The sequence below is a fragment of the Heterocephalus glaber genome, unplaced genomic scaffold, assembly GCF_053883595.1.
Source record: "Heterocephalus glaber isolate CG9 unplaced genomic scaffold, H.glaber_assembly_v1.0 deba00000594, whole genome shotgun sequence".
NCBI classification, from domain to species: Eukaryota; Metazoa; Chordata; class Mammalia; order Rodentia; family Bathyergidae; genus Heterocephalus; species Heterocephalus glaber.
This window is the reverse complement of record NW_028258151.1, coordinates 10031005-10051637: the sequence shown is the minus strand read 5'-3', so window position 1 is coordinate 10051637 and position 20633 is coordinate 10031005.

Sequence of the window (20633 nt, the reverse complement as noted above, 5' to 3'; positions counted from 1 at the left end):
GAAGGGTCTTAATGAGGCTGGCAGTGGGTTTCTCAGGAGAAATCCTGCAGGCCAGGAGAGAGGAGGATGAAGTATTTCTCTAGGAAACAGGAGCTGGGGAGTTCATCACTATCAGACTGATCCTGCAAGAAATATAAAAGGGTCTTCAAATGGGATGAAAATAATGCTAATAAATAAGACAAAAATATATGAAAGTATAACACTCACTGTAATAGTGATGTATAAATCACATATCTTAAATGTGAAGGTTAAAAGACAAAACTATTCAGAGTAATAATTTCTTAAGGGGATATTCAATACAAAAACATACAAATTGTGATATCAAAACATAAAATGTGTGTGTGTAAATTGTTGTGGTTTTTTTATTAGTACATGTTTGCAATTCATGCATTTACAGTCATCATGGGGAGTGGTTACATGTACATATTACAGCTTCTTTCTTATTTTAATCCCTTTACCCTTCCCTCCCCTTCTCCCTCCTCCTTTGGTTCCCCTATCCTCCTTTATGTACCTGTTGATATTATTTGTCTTATGTTATGGTACATAGTGTTATATGTTATAACATATAGTGTATATATGTTATATATATAGTGTAATAACATAACATATAGTGTACATATGTTATAGTGTTATAACATAACATATAGTGTACATATGTTATGTTATAGCTCATGTTATGGTATATAGTGTGTGCATCAATTGAGGTTATTAGGTTCCTGTACCTGGCACATCTTTATTCTTATTTCCCCTTCCTCTCCTCTTCACGCGTCACCCTTGATCCTTTGGGCCACTTCCCTATTGCAAGACATCTGTCCCCTTGTCCCTTTCTATCCATCCTTTATCATTTTTTTCATTTGTACTTTCACTCACTCAAATGAGAGCTACCATACAGTATTTAAGGTTCTGTGTCTGGTTTATTTCATTCAACTTTATATTTTCCAGGTGTATCCATTTTCCTACAAATTTCTGAAATCTATAATTCTTTATAGCTGAGTAGTATTCTATTATATATAGATACTACATTTTCTTTATCTGACTGTCTGCTGATGGGTATACTGGCTGTTTCTGGGATTTAGCTATTGTGAATTATGCTGGTATAAACACTGGTATACATGTATCACTAGTATGGTGATTTAAGCTCTTTGGGGAAGATACTTAGTAGGGGGATTGCTGGGTTGTATGGAATTTCTAATTTCAAACTGTTGTGTTTTTTATGTGATTAAAGTTAAATTGTATTTTAAATAAGCTTTATAACCATAAATTTTTTTGTACCAGGGATCAAACTCGGGACCTTGATCTTGTGAGGCAGGTGGCAGAACCACTGAGCTAAATCCCCAGCCCAACCATAAAATATTTTATATAAACCTTATTGCAACCATAAGGCAAAAAGCTGCTGTATATACACAAATTGTGGTAAGGAATCAGAGTATTCCATTGGAGAAATTCACCCAATCACAACAGATGAAGAAATGAATAAAGGAGCTACAAAAACACCAAAAAATTCATAAAATGACAAGTTCTTACTGTCAGTAATTACCTTGACTATAAATAATTTTCTCCAATCAAAAGATAGAGTGGCTGAATAGATTTAAACACAAAAAAAATCCCCCAAAACAGGACCCAACTATATGTTGCTTAAAAGAGACTCAGTTCACTTGAGGACACACATAGATTGAAAATGAAGGAATGGAAAAAGATATCACATTCAAGTGAAAACCAAAACAAAGCAGGGGAGTCTATGCTCTCAGATAAAAGAGATTATATAAAAAACTGTCACGAGACCCAAAAGGTCATTATATTATGTGAAGTAGACAATTCATCAAGAGGATAAAACAATTATAGCCTCCCTATTGTGCAAGTATATGAGAAGGAATGAAATAGCTCATAAATATTTAACACTGATGCTGATTTGGTTACCTCTAGTCATGATACAGGGATTGAGAAGCTATGCCCTCTGGGCCAGGTTAGGACTGTGATTAGGTTTGGTATGTTCTAGGATCTAAGAATGATTTTTACCTTTATAAATGGTTGGAAAAAAGAAAAAGAATATATGTTCTGAAGTATGAAAATTATAAGATATTTAAGTTTTAGAGTTCATAAAGTTTTATTGTACTACAAAAAAGATATAACGAGAGTCTATAAACATAAAATGGAAGGGGAGTTCAGTATCTCATTTTTTAGTAACAGACAGATCATTCAGACAGAAAATCAATAAGGAGATATTGGCCTTAAAATACACTTTAGAACATGGTCCTAACACACATATACAGAGCATTCCATCCAACATTAGTAAAATATGCATTCTTCTCAAGCATAAGTCCAACTTTACGTAGTATGGTTCTTTTTGTGTCAAAGTTTAAGTTTTTCAAATTATTCTGCTCTGCTTTTGGCCTGTTTCTCACCATAAATCTGGCTAAAGCCATCCAGTAGTACCCATACCACAGCCTAAATGTTGGGTTGCTTTGAAATTTCCTCCACAAGATCAATTAGTCTATTGTCCTTAATCTCAGTCTATTACTAAGTCTCAGAATCTGGGCAAAACATAGATAAATTTTCTGCCAGTGTGTAACACAGACAGTCTCTAGTCCAACTGCCAGTGGAGTCCTTATTCCCAGTGGAGACCTTCTGAGCCTGGCCTTTACTATCTGCAATCCCATCAGCATTCTGGTCTTCTGAGTTTCAAACAGAAGCAACATCAGGCCCTGTTCAGAGTATTCTTTTAAAAATCTATTATTTTATTTTATTAGTACATATGGGTAGCACATAATGTTTGCATTTTTGTGGGAAAGTTGGTGCATATGCATACCACATCTTAATTTCTTTTTTCATTCCCTCTCTCTTCCTTCAACCCATGCCTTGATCCCCTTACTTTTAAGAACATTTTTGTACATGTTTGCAGTATACAATGTTTACATTTCTTGTGCAGAGTTACTACATGTACATAAAACATTCCAATTACTTCTTTTTCATCCCTTATCCCTTTCTTCCTGCTTCCCCCTCCATCTCTTGATCCCTTTCCCCTTTGAGAACGATCTGTCTCCTTACCTCCTTTTATCTTTTATTTTGCTCTTTATTTTTACTCTGGGTTTCTCATATAAGAGAAATAATGTGATATTTAATCTTCTATGTCTGATTTATTTCACTTAACATGGTCTCAAGGTGCATCCACTTTCCTACAAATGACTCAAGTTTATCTTTCTTTTAAAAACAAATTTTATGAGTACATATTTGCCATACATAGTGCTCACACTCATCATAGGGAATTTGTACCTCTACATAACATATCTTATTTCGTTTTTTTCCCCCAATCTGCTCCATCCATTCAATCCTTCTTCCTTTCCCCATTTACAGAAGCTTTGTTTCCATTTTTTCCTTCCACTCTATTTTTTAATGCCTTTTCCTTTCTTCCTGCCCTCTCCTTTGTTTCTCTTCCCATTTGAACATATTCTTCCTACTTCCCAATACCTATCCTCCACTTTTCACCTTCTTTACCCTTAAGGTTTCTCACAATACATTATTTATTTAACTTAAAATGTTCTTGGGGTTCATCCATTTACCTACAAATGACTTAAATTAATTCTTCTTTGTGGCAGAGTAGTACTCTATTGTACATAAATATCACATTATCTTCATCCATTTTCTTTATTCATTCATCCATTAATGGGCATATGGGATGTTTCCAAGATTTAGCTATTATAAATTGTGCTGCTATAAACATGGGTATGTACATATCACTGTGGTATGATGCATTTAACTTTCTTGAGAAGATGCCTAGAAGGGAAATGCCTGGGTCAAATGGAACCTCTAGTTTTAGTTTTTTGAGGAATCACTATTCTGATTTCCATAGTGGTTGTACCAGTTTACACTCCCACTAACAATGTAGAAGGGCTCTATTTTCCTTACAGCCTCACCAGCATTTTCTATGGGTTGATTTCTTGTTTATATCCATTCTTTATGGAATGAGATGGAATCTCAGTGTTGTTTAACACTTACCAGTCCATATATTTAAATACAGGATGACCAAAAATTACATTTTTGTTAAATTTTATAAGATCATATAATAAGAAACATAAAAATGACAATTTTATCAAATTCATTCAAACCAGGAATTGACTAATGAAATGACACCTTCCCCATAGGCTTCTGGGGATAGTCAGTATGTAAACAAATGTGCTGCCTGAGTGGCAGTCGGGGTGAACTGCTAAGTGGTTAATTTGCATTTCTTGAATAACCAGTGATACTGAACATTTTTTCACATATTTATTTGCTGTTTGTACTTCTTCATCTGAGAAGTGTCTGTTCATTTCAGATGCCCACTTTTGGATTGGGTCTTTGAATTTGGGGGATCTAATTTTTTTGAGTTTTTTATGTATTTGAGATGTAAGTCCTTTGTCTGAGGAGCAGCTGGTAAAGTTTTTTCCCCATTCTGTGGGTTGGCTCTTCATTCTGCCAGTGGTTTATTTTGCTGTGCAAAAGCTTTTTAATGTGATGTGATCCTAGTTGTTGATTTTTTGTAATATTTTCTGTGACGGGATTTGTTCATAAAATCTTTGCCTACACCTATATTGTCAAGACTTTTACCTAGTCTATATAACTTCCAGCAGATTATTAAGAGTTTACATTTTTATATTTAGATCTTTGATCCATTTTGATTTCAGTTTAGTGCATAGTGAGAGATATGGGTCTAGGTTCAACCTTCAGCACGTAGAAAACCAGTTTTCCCAGTACCACTTATTAAAGAGGCTAACTTTCTTCCAGTGAAGGTGTTTGGCCCCTTTGTCAAAGAAAAGGTGGCTGAGTGTGTCTGGAGTTGTTTCTTTATCTTCTGTTCCATTCCACGGATCATCAGGTCTTTTTTTTGCTAGTACCATGGTGTTTTTTGTCATGGTAGCTTTGTAGTATAACTTCAAGTCAAGGATTGTGATGCCCTCTGCCTTGAATTTGTTGCCCAGAATTGCTATTGCCTCCTGCTTTGCTCTTTTTACCCAGGATTGTATTTGCTATTCTGGGTCTCCTCTGGTTCCATGTGAATTTTAGAACTGTTTTCTCCAGTTCTGTGAAGAATGGTGTTGGAACATAGATTGGTGTTGCAGTCTGTCTGTCAGTTTTGGAAGTATGACCATTTTGACTATATTGGTTCTACCTATCCAAGAACAGGGGACATCTTTCTATTTTCTGAAGTCTTCTTCAATTTCCTTTTCCAGAGTACTGTAGTTTTCATTGTAGAGATCTTTCATTTCCTTAGGTAGGTTGATTCCTAAGAAGTATTTAATTTTTTTTGTTGCTATTTTTTTCCTTAATTTCTGTAGCAGTGGGTTCATTATTACAGGAATGCTACTGATTTTTGCATGTTGATTTTGTATCCTGCTACATTACCAAATTTGGTTATTAATTCTAAGAGGGTTTTGGTGGATTTTTTTGATCTTTTATATAGAGTATCATGTCATCTGCAAATTATGATAATTTCACTTTTTCCTTTCCTCTATATATGCCTTTTATTTCTTTTGCTTGCCTAATTGCTATTGCTAATGTTTAGAGTACTATGTTAAACAGGAGTGGTGACAGAAGACATCCTTGTTTTGCTCCTGATTTTAGAGAGAAAGCTTTTAGTTTTTCCCCATTTAACATGATGCTGGCAGTAGGTTTGTCATAAATGGGTTCTTGTCAGATGGAGATAAGGTCTGTCTCTATTTTCTTCAGTGCTTTTATCATGAAAAGATGTTGGATTTTATTAAAGACTTATTCTATGTCTATTGAGATGATAATGTGATTTTTGTCCTTGTTTATAATTTATTGACTTGCATATGCTGAATCATGCCGGTATCCCTGAGATGAATCCTCCTTGGTCATGATATGTAATCATTTTTGATGATTTGTTGCATTCCACTTGCCAGTAACTTGTTTGGGATTTTTTTCATCTATATTTATTGGTCTATAGTTCTTTTTTTAGTTGGATTCTTGTCTGGTTTTGGAATCAGGATAATGGTAGCTTTCAGGAATGACATCGAGAGCACGGCTTCCTTTTCATTTTCATTAAAGTCCTTGAGGAGCATTGGTGTTAGAACTTCCCTGAAGTTCTTGTAGAATTCAGCAGGGAACCCACTAGGACCTGGGCTAAGTTTTTATTACTGCTTCAATTTTATTGCCTGTTATTGGATTATTCAGGGTTTAAAAAATCTTCTTGGTTCACTTTTGGGAACTGATATGTATTCAGGAATCTATTCATTTCCTCTGCATTCTGTAATTTATTGGCATACAGGAAAAGTAAATTCTTCACAATGTGTTCTATTTCAGCAGTGTTCATTGTTATTTCATCTTTTTCATTTCTAACTACATTGATTTGAATCTCTTCTCTCCTTTTTTTGTTGGATTGGCTAAGTGTCTGTCTATTTTGTTTATTCTTTCAAACAACCAAATCTTAGATTCATTCTTTGTATTGTTTCATTGGTCTCAATTTCATTGATATCAGCTTTGATTTCCTTTTATTTTTGGTTTCGGGGATTGAATTCAGGACCTTGTGCTTGTGAGGCAGGTGGCAGAACCACTGAGCTAAATCCCCAGCGCTCTGCTTTGATTGCTATAATTTCCTTCTTAGTACTAGCTTTGGGTTTAAATTGCTCTTGTTTTTCCAGGACCTTGAGGTGCATTGCTAGGTAATTTATTTGGGCTCTGTTTTTGTGACGTGGGTATTCACAGCTATAACATTCCCTCATAGGACTGCTTTCACTGTTTCCCATAAGTTCTGGCAAGTTGTACTGACATTACCATTTAGTTCTAGAAACTATCTTATTTCTTTCATGATTTCTCCTGTAATCTATTGTTTAGTTAAGAGTGTATTGTTTAGTTTCCATGTATTTACACAATTTCTGTGTTTTATTTTTTTAAAATTCTGGCAGCACTTTATTTAATTTATTTTTTTAGAGACAGGGTCTCACTATGTAGTTCAGGCTGACTTTGACCTTATTATGTAGCTGAAGCTGGCCTCAAACTTGCAGTGATCCTCCTGCCTCAGCCTCCCAAGTGCTGGGATTACAGGTGTGTGCCACGACACCAGCTCTGTGTTTTCTTTTGTCATTGATTTCTAACTTCATCTGCTATGGTCTGATAATATATAGGGTATAATTTCAATTCTTTTACATTTACTTAAGGCTGTTACTGGCTAGTATGTTGTATAATTTGGAGAATGTCATGTGCTGCTGAAAAGTATGTGTATTATGTTGTTGGGTGGAACACTGTATATCTGTTAAGTCCATTTGTTTGAGGGTTTTGTTCAACTGTAATATTTCATTATTGCCTTTTGTGTAGTTGATTATCTATTTATGATAGTGAGGTACTGAGGACCTCAATATAATTGTGTTTATGTCTGTATGATATTTTATGTCTAGTAATACTTGTTTTATGAAGTTGGGTGCACCACTGTTCGGTGCATGTATGTTAATAATTGCTACTTCTTCCCGTTGAATTGTTCCTTTAACTGATATTTGAGGACATTTGCCTCTTTTGATCAATTTCAGCTTGAAGTCTACTTTGTCTGACAGCTACCCCTGCTTTTTTTGTTTTTTAACATTCTAAGACTTCTCTAGCTCACATCTCCAAAACTTTCCAAACTCCTTCTGCAAACAGGTTCCAAAGTCTTCTAAACCACATGATCAGGTACAGTCACAGCAATGTCCTCAGGTCTCTGACACCAATTTTTCTGTATCAGTTGTCTTTCCCATTGCTTGACAGAATACCCAACACCCACAGCATAAAGGAGGAGAGGTTTAATTTGGCTCATATTTTAAGGAGATGCAGTCAGTGATTGGTTGACTCTGATGTAGGGATATCATGGCAAAAGGATGGTGCAGAACAGAGCTGCTTAATTCATGGTAGCCAGGAAACAGAGCAGGGGAGCAGCAACAAAGAAGAAGGGGCCAGGGACAGACAAAGGTCCCACCTGGACACATCCAGAATTGTGCTCCACCAGTTTCCTGGTAGGTCCCACAGGCTATCAAGTTCACTCCTCACTACCACAATCTGGATATTGGAAACTATAAAGCATTGGTGAAAGAAATGGGAGATGATACAAATAAATGCAAAGGTAGCCATGTTCATGGAATGAAAGAATTAATATTGTTAAGACATCCATATTCTTTGGGATGGTGGCATGGACTTGTAATCTTTGCACTCTGGGAGACTGAGGCAAGAAAATTCCAAGTCCAAGGCCAGCTTGGGAAATTTAGCAACTTAGCAAGACCCTGTCAGATAATAAAAAGTAAAAACAAAGTGCTGGGGATGTAGCTAAATGAGAAAACCCTAGGTTCAATCCCCAATCTCTCAAAAAAACCCATACTACCAAAAGAGATCTACAAAGGCAATGTAATCTCTATCAAAATTCTAATGCCATTCTTTGCAGAAATAGAAACAGAGAACCCCAAATCACTAAAACAAAATTTTTAGCCAAACGAACAAACTTGGAAGCGTCATACTTTATTTTTATTTTTATTTTTGGTACCGGGGATCAAACTTAGATCCTGCGCTTGCGCAGCAGGCGGCAAAACCACTGAGCTAAATCCCCAGCCCTGGCATCACACTTTAAAAAGAAAGAGGCACCATGCTATCTTCAAATATATTACAAAGTTATAGTGATCCAAACAATGTGAACAGTGTGAGGGCAGATGCCTATATTCCCAGCACTCTGGGAGGATAAAGCAGGAGGATCCTAAGTTCACGCCCAGCCTGAGCAACTTTGCAAACCCTGTCCCACAACAAAATTAATAATAGAAAAGAGCTAGTGAAGTAGCTCAGCACAAAGGCTCTGGGATCAATCCCCAGAACTGCCCCCCAAAATAAAATAAAAGGCAAAAACCACCGCAAAAACAACCCCCCAAAACAAAGCACTAGCATATAAACACAGAAAAAAACCCCATGCAATTAGAGTCATTTGGTTTTCAAGAGAGGTTACCAATAGTGCACAATGGGGGAGAATCAGTCTCTTCAAAAATGGCACTAGGAAAATGGGAAATATACACACAGAAGAATGAAATTAGACACTTATTTCATACTGTATTAAAACAACTCAAAATGGATTAAAGATTTAAATGTAAAACTACTAAAAGAAAACAGGCAATGACAGTGTTTTGATAATATTAAAAAATATAACTCCAAAAGCACAGGCAGTAAAATAAAAAATAGACAAATGGGATTACATCAACCTAAGGGAATAACATACCTGAGGGAATAATCAGCATATATAAAATATTTTATGTCATACATTTTATAAGAGGTTAATAACTAAAATATATAAGGGTCTTAACTCAATAACAAGAAAATAATTGATCTAATTAGTCCTTTCGGGAGAAGGACCTGAATAGACATTTCTCAAAAGAAGACATACAAATGGCTAACAGGTTTATGAAAAGGTGCTAATCACTAATCACCAATCACTAATCACCATCACTAATCATCAGGGCAATGTAAGTCAAAACTGAGATAAGAGACCACCTCACCCTAGTAAGGGTGGCTATTATCATAAAGATTAGAGAGAGCAGGCACTGGCGATGACATGGGGACAGGGAGCTCTTGAACAAGGGGTGAGAATAGAAGTTAGTACAGCCACTACAGAAAATGGTAGGTACGGAGTTTCCTCAAAAAATTAAAAATGGAGCTACCATATGATCCAGCAAGTCCACTCGTGGACACACATCCAAAGGACATGAAATCAATTTGTCAAAGAGCTATGTGCACACCCATGTGCATTGCAACAGTGGTCACAAAAGCCTGGTATACAATAACTTAAGTGTACATCTATGAATAAATGGGCAAAGATGGTACATACAATGAAATACTATCCAGTCTCAAAAAAGGGGACATCCTGTCATTTGCAATATATAGATGAACCTGGAGGACACTGTATCAAATAATATAAGCACAGAAAGGCACAGAAAGACAATTACAGAATGACCTCACTGATATAGGGAATTGAGTTGATTTCACAGAAGTAGAGTAAAAAATGGTAGTTCCCAAAGGCCAGGGAGGGAGAGAGGTTCTAGGGAGAGGTCAGCCAAATGATTTCAGATAGGAGGAATAAATCCAGGAGGTTTACTGTACAACAGCCAATTAATAATGTATTTGTGGGCTGAGTATTTAGCTCAGTGGTTCCACCACCTGCCTCTAGGGTAAGGTCCAGAGTTCAATCCCCAGTACCAAAAAACATAACAAAAAACAAAATAATGTACTGTGCTCCTGAAAATGGCTAAGAGCAGATTTTAAGTTTTCTCTTCATAAGAAATAAGTATGTGGGGTAATGGATATGTTACTAGCTTGATTTGTCCATTCCAATGACTTTATGTTCACCATCACCTAAAAAAAGAAATATATTTAACAGATAAAAAAACTCCATTATTAGCTTTTTTCTTGGCACTGGGAATTGAACATAGGGGTCTTTGCTATATCCCCACCCTCTAAAAAACACTAAAAATTTTGTTTTTGAGACAAGGTCTTGTTAAATTGCCCATGTTGGGCTTGAACTTATGATCCTCCTGCCCCAGGCTTCCAGAGTGTTTAGTTTTTCTTCTTGAAATTGTAGTTTCATTCCAGTTTTCCCATTGTATCATATCTTTAAATAATGTAATGTTATACTTGAAAGTCTAACATAATTCTATCAAACATCTGTGAAATAAAATATATACGTGAAAATTTAATCTTTTCTCAATGATAAGGGCTATCTTAGGGTAAGTTATAATTAATACATTGTTATTAAATCAATATAAATATTATAGATACTGATAAGTATTAATCCTAGAAGTTAAGATTTTATAGGAACTGCATTGCTTTGTGATGCAAACTTTAAAATGAAGTGATGCACACATAGGTAAATTTCACTTATTGCTAGAATGCTAGATTGCTAGAATGAGACAGAACTCAGCATTAGCTATATTCCTATTTTAATGAGTATTAAATGAGAAACATTTACATATTGAAATCAAATGGAGTAATTTTTATTTTGATTCTTAGAAATTCTTCCAAGTTATATACTCAAGTTCACTGTGATAAAATTATATTTAACACCATTGTTATATCTACATTTAATTTTATTGAAGGTAAAAATACAGAAAAGTGCAGGATTCCAAAAGAGTTTTATCTAGCTTTTAGAATCATCAATAGTCTCATTTTCTGGAAGTATACTGAGAAGGCTTTATGAAGTCTTATCAAATGCCCTTTTATATTCTTGTTATGCTGTCACTTTGAGGCACCTTGTTTATGGAGCTAGGGCTCAGTGACAATTGAGTAAAAGTCAACCTGGCAAAATTAGAAACTGAATTTTCAGACTTCCCCATTGGCTATGAATGGAGACCTACATGTGTACCCTGTACTTTTTATGCAATCTCAAACCACCTTAGAATGATGTGAGGTCAGAGTCGTGCTCTTAAGTAGTATTATACATAGATTAGTAGTTTCAAGGATAATTATTTATGCATTTGAGAGAGGGAGAAGGAATTCATACTAACTTAATGGAGTAAATTTTCTAAATTTGAAGGCATAACATCCTAGATTTGAGGAGCATGGTATTCTATTTCCATACACGGAGAAATGTTTTGCTTTAAAGAGGCAGCTTAGTCTGCTTAGGAATTTATAACAGCAACAACAACAACAACCCCACCAAAAAAACAAACAAACAAAAAGTTGGGGCTACCAATAAGTGTGGAATCTATGATATAATTAAGGACTTTTAACTGTTTATAATAGAATAAATATCACTTATAGCAAGTCAATATAAATCTAAAAAATACACAGTAGAAATGAGTAAGTCAGAAGAGAAGTGATTGACAAGGGTGTGCAGTCAGGAGAGTTGAATCTAAGAATTAAGCAAATATGGATTCAATACCATGTTAGTAGCAAGTTAATGAAGTTTCTTCTCCCACATCTGAATAAATATTTAAGATAATACACAATGCTAATTTACCATCAACTTATGCTCCTTTTACTTTAAGTCTTAACCCTGGTTGAAGAACTTTTTTCCTTGTCCTTGAAATCACAATCTGTGGCCTAGATAAAAGAAAACAGAGCTCTTGCAAATGGGACCAAGAATTGGAGGAAGCAGGGAGGGGTAGGGTGAAAAAGAGAATGAAGATGTGTTATGAACCAGTTCCACGCAGTAGATGTGATCACTATGTGCTGCGAACACGGACTAGTAACAAAGAACCAGCAGTGATTACCCCTCTTTTCATGTAAAAATGTGGGAAAGATGCACCTCAGAGCTGACTGGATTCCATACACGCAGCTCTGTCGAGGCTGCGAGGCCGCTGGGCCGCAAGGGCACGCGTAGCTCTGTCCTCCACCTAGCAGCAGGCTCGGAACCCGGAGGTGCTTAGAACCCGGAGGCTCTCAGAGGCGCTCAGCACGCGAAACCGTCCTCGCCGCTTCTGGCCGTCCTAAATATGGGGATCCAGAACACCCAGCTCCCTTGTCTTGGTCAGGCGTCCTGAGACAAAGGCTGACGAGGAAGCAGAGGGACAGGGGAACGAGGGAGGAAGACAGGGCCAAGCAAGGGCATCAGGGCCCCGGACCTGCAGTGGGCCCAGAACGCCGAGCCGCCTGCGAGTGACTGGGCCTTCACCCGTAGGTGGCATGCTCCAGACAGAGGGGCCTGGAGGAAGCTCCGGTGCCTGCGCACTGGACACCTAAGGAAGAGGGAGACAGAGGCCAGAGGAGGTCACACAGGGGCAGGATCCAAACCTAGGACTCTGGAGCCCTCCGTGCCCTCCGCACAAGGACAGGGAAAGGACGACGTAAGACGGGGGAGAGACCAGGCGCATCACCTGCTCGGCTGTGCTGAGGCTGCAATCTTGATTCTTTCTTGGGCCCTTTGAGGATTTAATAGCTTGTGTGGGGAATAGGCGAGCTAAGCGCTTTTTTTCTGTGAAGGGGGAAGGAGGTTACAGGGGAAGGGAAAGGAGCCTTTTCTAGTGCCGAACTCAAAGTGCTGTCCCAGGTGGGGCAGTTTTGGGAGCGCTCACCCAGGGTTTGAGGACCTGGAGCTTGACCCTCTAGGACTCCCTGGAAAATAGCCGGTGATCTCGGGGGTTAGCTGCCCACCCTTGAGGTGCTGAAGCCCAGCTGAGAGAGGAGCCTCCGCAAGCAAGTGTCCTTTCTGTCACTTCCGTTCCAGGGAGGGCGGATGGTTTGTGCTGTCAGCCTTGCTCTCAGGCTCAGTGACATGAACCTTACTTCCATGGGTCATTTCCCCACACTTCTGCTCATTTCTGCACAGCCTTTTCTCTGGAGTCCTCTTTGGTGTCTCCCCTTCAACGTGGTGTCCCAGAGTTCGTCCCGGCTCTCCTGTCTCCATGACCTCCTGTCTTATTCTCCCCAGAGATCCCATTCACTTCATGGCTTTACTAGCAAACTACATCTATGTACTGACTTCCCCCAGAGACACAAAGGTTTCTGTTCATCTGCCCGGTGGACATCCTCTTCAGGGATGTCTTACAAAAGGCTAGAATTCAGCATGCACCAACTTTCCATCTTTCCCACCACTCCAAGTCTGTAGGCTCCCTGGTTCCCACCCCAGTGGTTGCAATCTTATCCACCCATCCCAGCAAGCCAGAAACCGGAAAGGCACCTAGACTTTTTCTTTCTTTTTGCATTTTGCACATCAGAGTTGTATTGATTTTATATCCCAAATACTTTTATATTTGTCTACTTTCTTCCATTCCCACTGCTACTTAGTCTAGAACTTCATTATCTTTCTGGAATGGTTGTAAAAATTCTCCAAGCTGGTCACAGTATTTTCATGCACCACAGCATTTTATTCCCAACTGGCTCCTCAGAGCGAGCTCACTACAATGTGAATCATATCATGTTACTCTCTTCCTTAAAATTCAGTGACCTTCTGTTACAAACAGAATAAAATTCCAGCTGCTTAGCATGACTTATAAGGTCCTTCACGATTTAACTCTGAAGACTAGTGTTACCCAAAATAAGCAATTATGTAAATATAGTCTTCTCCACCTGGAATGCTCTTATAAATGTAATTGAGACTCCTCAATATCTCGCTGTATTAAGGGGGTTATTACCTGGTTTTCTTCCACTTTGGGGGATAGAAATTTTTTTACTATAAAATATTTCATGCATATAGGAAAACAGAGGAACATGCTAAAAACATTACCAAGCTTTGTTAAATTTTAAAACCTGGGGACTTTTCCTTCAGATGCACTTTCTTTCTTAAGAAATAAGTCATTATAGATACACGTGGGACCCCTCATTCCTTGACTCTCTTCCCTCCATCTCCAGAGGTAGCTACTCTGAGTATGGGGTTAATCATTTTGTACTTCTACATTTCTCTGTTTCCATAGATTATGTATTGTACCATGGTGTACAGCTTTAAGCGTTCTATAGATGGCATTATATGATCTGTATCCTGCAACTTGCTCAACAATGCTTTTGAGATCTACCAGGTTGAAGGCCACTTGGCATTTCAGTGAATGGACATACCATGGTGCATTTACCCATTCTCCCATTGTAGGGATTTAGGTTTCCAATATTCCTTCATTACAAACATTACTGCATTACACAATTTATGTACATCTCTCCTGTGTGAATATGGGAGGGAGTTCCTAGGTTATCTTCCTAGGGTGGCATCCCAAGTAGAAAAACACGCACATTTTAAACTTTAGGACCCATTTTTCTCCCAAAATTCATTAGAAAAACGTTGTATAAATTTATCTCCAGAGGTAATAGAATCTTGGCCCTTTTAGTCAAGAAAACTGCAAGTACAAATCTAGCCTAAGTATGAATATATAACCATACTTAAGACGAGTGTCTTTCTTTTTTATGGCACTGGGAATCAACCCAGGGCTTCTTGCTGCTAGCGAGTGTTGTACCACTGACCTGCATTCCCAGCCCCACAAGCTTTATAAAATTTGTGAGGACCTTTTACACGACTGAGTCTACATCCAATCATGAGATTTTTAGAACCTACTACAGATGGTTATGCATGTGTATGCTTTGTTTCTACAAGTAAAAAGGGAATTATGTAGTTATGGTTCCAATCTCTAGCTCCTTTCTAGACAAACTGCTGCTGGCAGCCTTCTGAAGAGCTGGCTCTCTCCTGAGTGCTTAGGTCCTAGGCCTAGGCACCGTTTCTGTTGATTCATGCAGTCAGTCAATAAATAGCTATTGGCTGCCTCCTGCAACACTGGCGTCATGCTAGGTGCTGTGCGGACATCAGTGAACACAGCAGATGAGGTCCTGTCCCTCAAGAGCTTACATTCTGATGGGGATAGACAGATAAATCAATAAATACACACACACACCCCCAATATGCCAGCTGGTAATAATAGCAAGAGTCGCTGTCATAACAGAGGTCTGTCTGGGGGATCTTTTTGCAAAGATTTTTTTTTTTCTTTTGGGTACTGGGGATCGAATTCAGGACCTTGCACTTGTGAGCCAGGTGGTGGAACCACTGAGCTAAATCTCCTGCTCTGCAAAGTTGATTTTTAAATAGGTACAAAATGGAAGTCAGGAAAGAACCATGTGGAGCTTTTCAAGCAGAGGGTGAGTGAGTGCAAAGGATCTGAGTGAGGCTGAGGATGGGCCAGCCAGGAATGGGCAGATGGATCCAGTGGGTCTGAAGTTGTTAGTGTTAGGAGGAAACTGCTGATTTTGTTCCAACTGAAATGGCAAGTCACTGGAGAGGTCTGAAGAGGAGAATGCTATGATCTGATTTCAGTTCTTCAATAGCCACTCTGCTTTTAAGAACAGAAACATGGAGATCATTGTGGAGCTGTTAGAATATTCCACATAAGAAGTAACTGTGACTGGACTGGGACTCGGGCTGTAAAGGTCCTACGAAGGGGTCAGATGTCGGACGTGTTTCCAACAGAAGCCAACAGAATTTGGTGGTGAAGTGGATGTGGAATGTAAGTGAAAGGATTTGTGGATGACTCTAAGATTTCTGTCACTAACAATGGAAAAATGGAGATGTTCTTAACAGAGATGGAGAAGATTAGGGTAAGAAAAGATTAGGGGAAGAGTAAGGAGTTTCTCTGGGGATATCTGAAGCTGAGATTCTTATAAGACCTACAAGTAAAAGTCTTTAGTAGATGGTGAGATGTATGGACTTGAAGCTCATGGCTGAGATCTGGGCCAGAGGTATGAATTTTGGAGACATGAAAGTGTGTTACTGGAGGACATTTCCTGGGGAGTTAGTATGAAGAGGCCTGAGGACTCAGTCCTGGGGCTCTGACATTGGGAATGGCTGGAAACAAGGGAGGAATATGCCACCGAGACCAAAGAGCTGCTCTCTGAGGTAGGAGCAGAACCAAGAGAACCTGGTGTCCCAGGAGCTAAAGAAGGAAGTGTTTGTGGAAGAGGATGTGTTATATCCTATTAAACATTTGTAGATAAATTTGTAAGGATTCAAAATTGACTTTGAACTCAGCAACAGAAAGATTATTGGTGACCTTGGCAAAAACTACTTTAGTTAGATGGTGGAGTCAGATGCCTGTTTGGAGTAGGTTCAAGAGTGTGTCAGTTATTTTTCTCTCCTTGCTGAGACAAAATACCTGCCACCCAAAGTTAAAGGGGGAAGAGGTTTATTTAGCTCACAGTTTGTAGAGGTTTCAGTTCATAGTTGCTGGCTCCAAGGCAGGGTGGCATGGCAGAGGGGCATTGCAGAGAAGTTAAGGCAAACAGAAGACAGCAAAAGCAGGCAAGCAAGCAAGGGAGAATGCAAGCTTCTCTCTGAACCTTATAGTGTATCCAGGCTACTAGAATTATGGGGGTGCCAAACCAATCAGTGCACTGACTTAGTGATCACCCACCCTTAATCCCAGCATCACACACTCTAGATCCAGCCACCTCTGAAAAGCCCCACTATGACTGGACATCCAGACCCAAACCATAATGATGAGAAAATGTGAATAGAGAAGTTGGAGAAAAAGAAAATAGATAACTCTTTCAAAGGAGAAATTTTGGGGAGGGAGCTCTGATAATACTTAGGGTCTAGACTTCAAAGGCATGAACAGTGGAAGGCAGCATGACCTTTGCCTGTGATTCCCATCTATGTCCTTGGCAGTAGTGTTCTGGGTATTTACTGCCTGCAATTACTTTATTCTTTGTCAGGTAGCTGTAACCTTCCTTGACTCGTTGTTTGCAAGGTGAATTCATACTCAGTCTTCATTCACACCGAAGCACCCCTCATCCTGTGCATGTGAACTCTTTTGGGCCTTTCAGACACAGCAAGTCATTCTGGACTCCATGTGTTTCTAATATGGCCATGCTGTAGTATTATCATTTGCCCTCTCCCAGATGGTAACTTCATGAAAAAAGTGCTGTGCTTTTCTAGGATCTTCAGTGCCAAGTTCAGGGTCTCCTTAGTATCCAGTAATGCTTGCTTAATGTTGGTTTCATGAACTGAATTATTATTTTTTTTCCGCATTAACTTTATTGGTACATTTTAGGTATAAAATACAGTTACATTCGTAATTGGGATCTTGTACCATTACATGAGTCTCTTGGTTCTTATTTTTTTTTCCCCCTTCCCTTGCCCTCCCTTCACCCCCTGCCCCCCTCCCTATTTGCAAAGACCTTGTTTCCATTTTTTTCCTCTTCTCATATTTTTTCCTTTCCCTTTTATCCCTTCCCCTACCCCTCCCAATTCCCCTGCTCTTTTAGACCTTTTCTTCCTGTTACACAATATCAGTTATACATTTTTAAAATTACAATATTAAGATCTAGGAGACATTACCACAGATTTTACAGAATTTAAAAGGATATAGAAAGCATATTACAAAAATCTTTTTTGAAATAAATTTGACGACTTCTAAGAAGTAACTTGGAAGACAAATTAATGAAACTAACTCTGGAGGAAATATAAAATTTGAATAGCACCTATTAAAGAAAATATATTCCTAGCTTGAAAACCTACCTATATGACAACAACAGGCTCATAAACATTTTAACTGATAAATTATATCAAACAATTCAAGCAGAAAAAAGGAACACTTCTCCCCTCATTTTAGGAACTCAACTTTGTGCTAATCCTAAAACTGGATAAAGATAATAGAAGAAAAAAGTATGAACATAGATAGAAATTTGTTTAACAAAACGAACTATTAGAAGTCAGATCTGGCAGGATGTAGAAAGTGGTTTTGTTATAGGGATGGCAGTGTTGGTTCAGCATTGGAAGATCCACCCCCAAAAGTCATCATTTTAATAGAGGAAAGGCAAAAACCATATGATCCTGTCACTAGTTGGAGAAAAAGTATTGGACCAAATTCTACAGCTGTTCATGGTAAAAGCTATCAGGAGACTAGAAGTAGAACAGAACCTTCTCAACAGATCAAAGACATGTACTCCATACTTCCAGCGAGAACACCTTGTATGAATGGAGAAGATACAATGCTTTCTCCTTAGGGTGGGGAACAAGGGCAGATATGCTTATTCTTTTTTTTAAATTAAATTATTTTATTGGTACATTGTAGGTATACAACACAATTACATTACTCATTGGGAACTTGTACCTTTACATAATGCATCTTGGTTCTTATTTTTTCCCCATTCCTAGCCCTCCCTTCACCCCCTCCACCCTTCTCTATTTACAAAGACTTTATTTCCATTTTTTCCATTTCTCATCATTTTTCCTTTCCCTTCTTTCCTTTCCCCTGCCCCTCCCACTACCCCTACCTCTTTGGACCTTTTCTTCCTATTTTGCGTTATCGATTATTCATTCTAATCATCGGTACATTTTAGGTATACAATATAATGACATTCATCATTGAAAATTTGCACCGTTACATAGTCTCTCTTGGTTCTTATTTTTCACCCTTGCCCAGCCCTCCTTTCAACCCCTCCATTCCTCCCTATTTACAAAAATTTTGTTCCTATTTTTCCATTTTCTCATATTAATCCCATTCCCTTCTATCCTTTCCCCTAGCCCTCCCACTTCCTTCCCCTTTGCCCCCTTTCTTCCTATTTCACATTACCTATTATACATTTAGTCCTTATTTACACTTTCAGTTTCTCACACCAGAGAAACTATTTGGTATTTATACATGTGTGTCCTATTTATTTCACTTAAGAGTATGGCCTCAATGTGCATCCACTTAGCTATAAATGTCTCTAATTTCTCATTTTTTATGGCTGAGTAGTACTCCATTTTATAAAAAAACCCACATGTTCTTTATGCAGTCTCCAGTTGATGGGCATTTGGGCTGTTTCCAAGTTTTAGCTATCACAAACTGTGCTGCTATGAACATGGGCACACATATATCACTGTGGTATGATTCTTTTAATTCTTTGGGGAAGATCCCCAACAGGGGAATAGCTGGGTCAAATGGGACTTCCAGTCCTAGTTCTTTGAGGTATCTCCATACTGATTTCCACAGTGGTTGCATCAGTCTACACTCTCACCAGCAGTGGAGCAGGGTTCCTCTTTCCCCACAGCCCCCGCCAGCGTTTGTTATTGGTTGATTTCATGATAGCAGCCATTCTTTCTGGAGTGAAGTGGAATCTCAGCATTGTTTTCATTTGCATCTCTCAAATGACCAGTGATGTTGAACATTTTTTCATGTATTTCTTTGCTATTTCTACTTCTTTGTCTGAGAAATGTCTGTTCATTTCAGATGCCCAGTTTTTGATTGGGTCTTTAAATTTGAGAGGTCTGATCTTTTTAAGTTCTTTATAGATTTGAGATAGTAGACCTTTGTCTGAGGAAGAGCAGGTGAAGATTTTTCCCACATTGTGGGTTGTCTCTTCACACTGCTGGTGGTTTCTCTTGCTGTGGAGAAGCCTTTTAATAAGAAGAGATCCCACTTGTTGATTGTTTGTGCTAGTTCACGGGCAACTGAGGTTTTGTTCATAAAATCTTTTCCTACACCGATGTCTTCAAGGGTTCTACCTAACCTCTGTTCCAACTGGTTCAGAGTTTCAATTTTAATATTTAGATCTTTAATCCATTTTGATTTTAGTTTAGTGCATGGCAAGAGATATAGGTCTAGTTTTAATCTTTGGCAAGTTGAAGCCCAGTTTTTCCAGCACCATTTATTAAAGAGGCTATCTTTCCTCCAATGAGGGTGTTTGGCTCCTTTATCGAAGATGAGATGGCTGAATGTGTTTGGCATTGTTTCTGCATCTTCTAATCTGTTCCACTGGTCCTGAAGTCTGTTTCTTTGCCAGTACCATGCTGTTTTTATCACAGTAGCTTTGCAGTATAGTTGCAGGTTGGGGATTGTGATACCCTGCCATGTCTCTGTTACCTAGAATTGCTTTTGCTATTCTGGGTCTTTTCTTGTTCCAAATGAATTTTTGGATTGTTTTCTCAAGGTCTATGAAGTATGCTGCTGGGATCTCAATTGGAATTGCATTAAATCTATATAGCAGTTTTGGAAGTATGGCCATTTTCACTATATTAATCCTTCCTACCCAGGAGCAGGGGATGTCTGTCCATTTTCTGATATCATCTTCAATCTCTCTTTTCAGAGTGCCATAGTTTTCAGAGAAGAGATCTTTGATTTCTTTTGTTAGGTTGATTCCTAGGTATTTCAGTTTTTTGGATGCTATTGTGAAAGGAATTATTTGCCCTATTTCTCTCTCAGTGAGTCTGTCTTTCGTGTAGAGGAAAGCTATTGATTTTTGTGTGTTGACCTTGT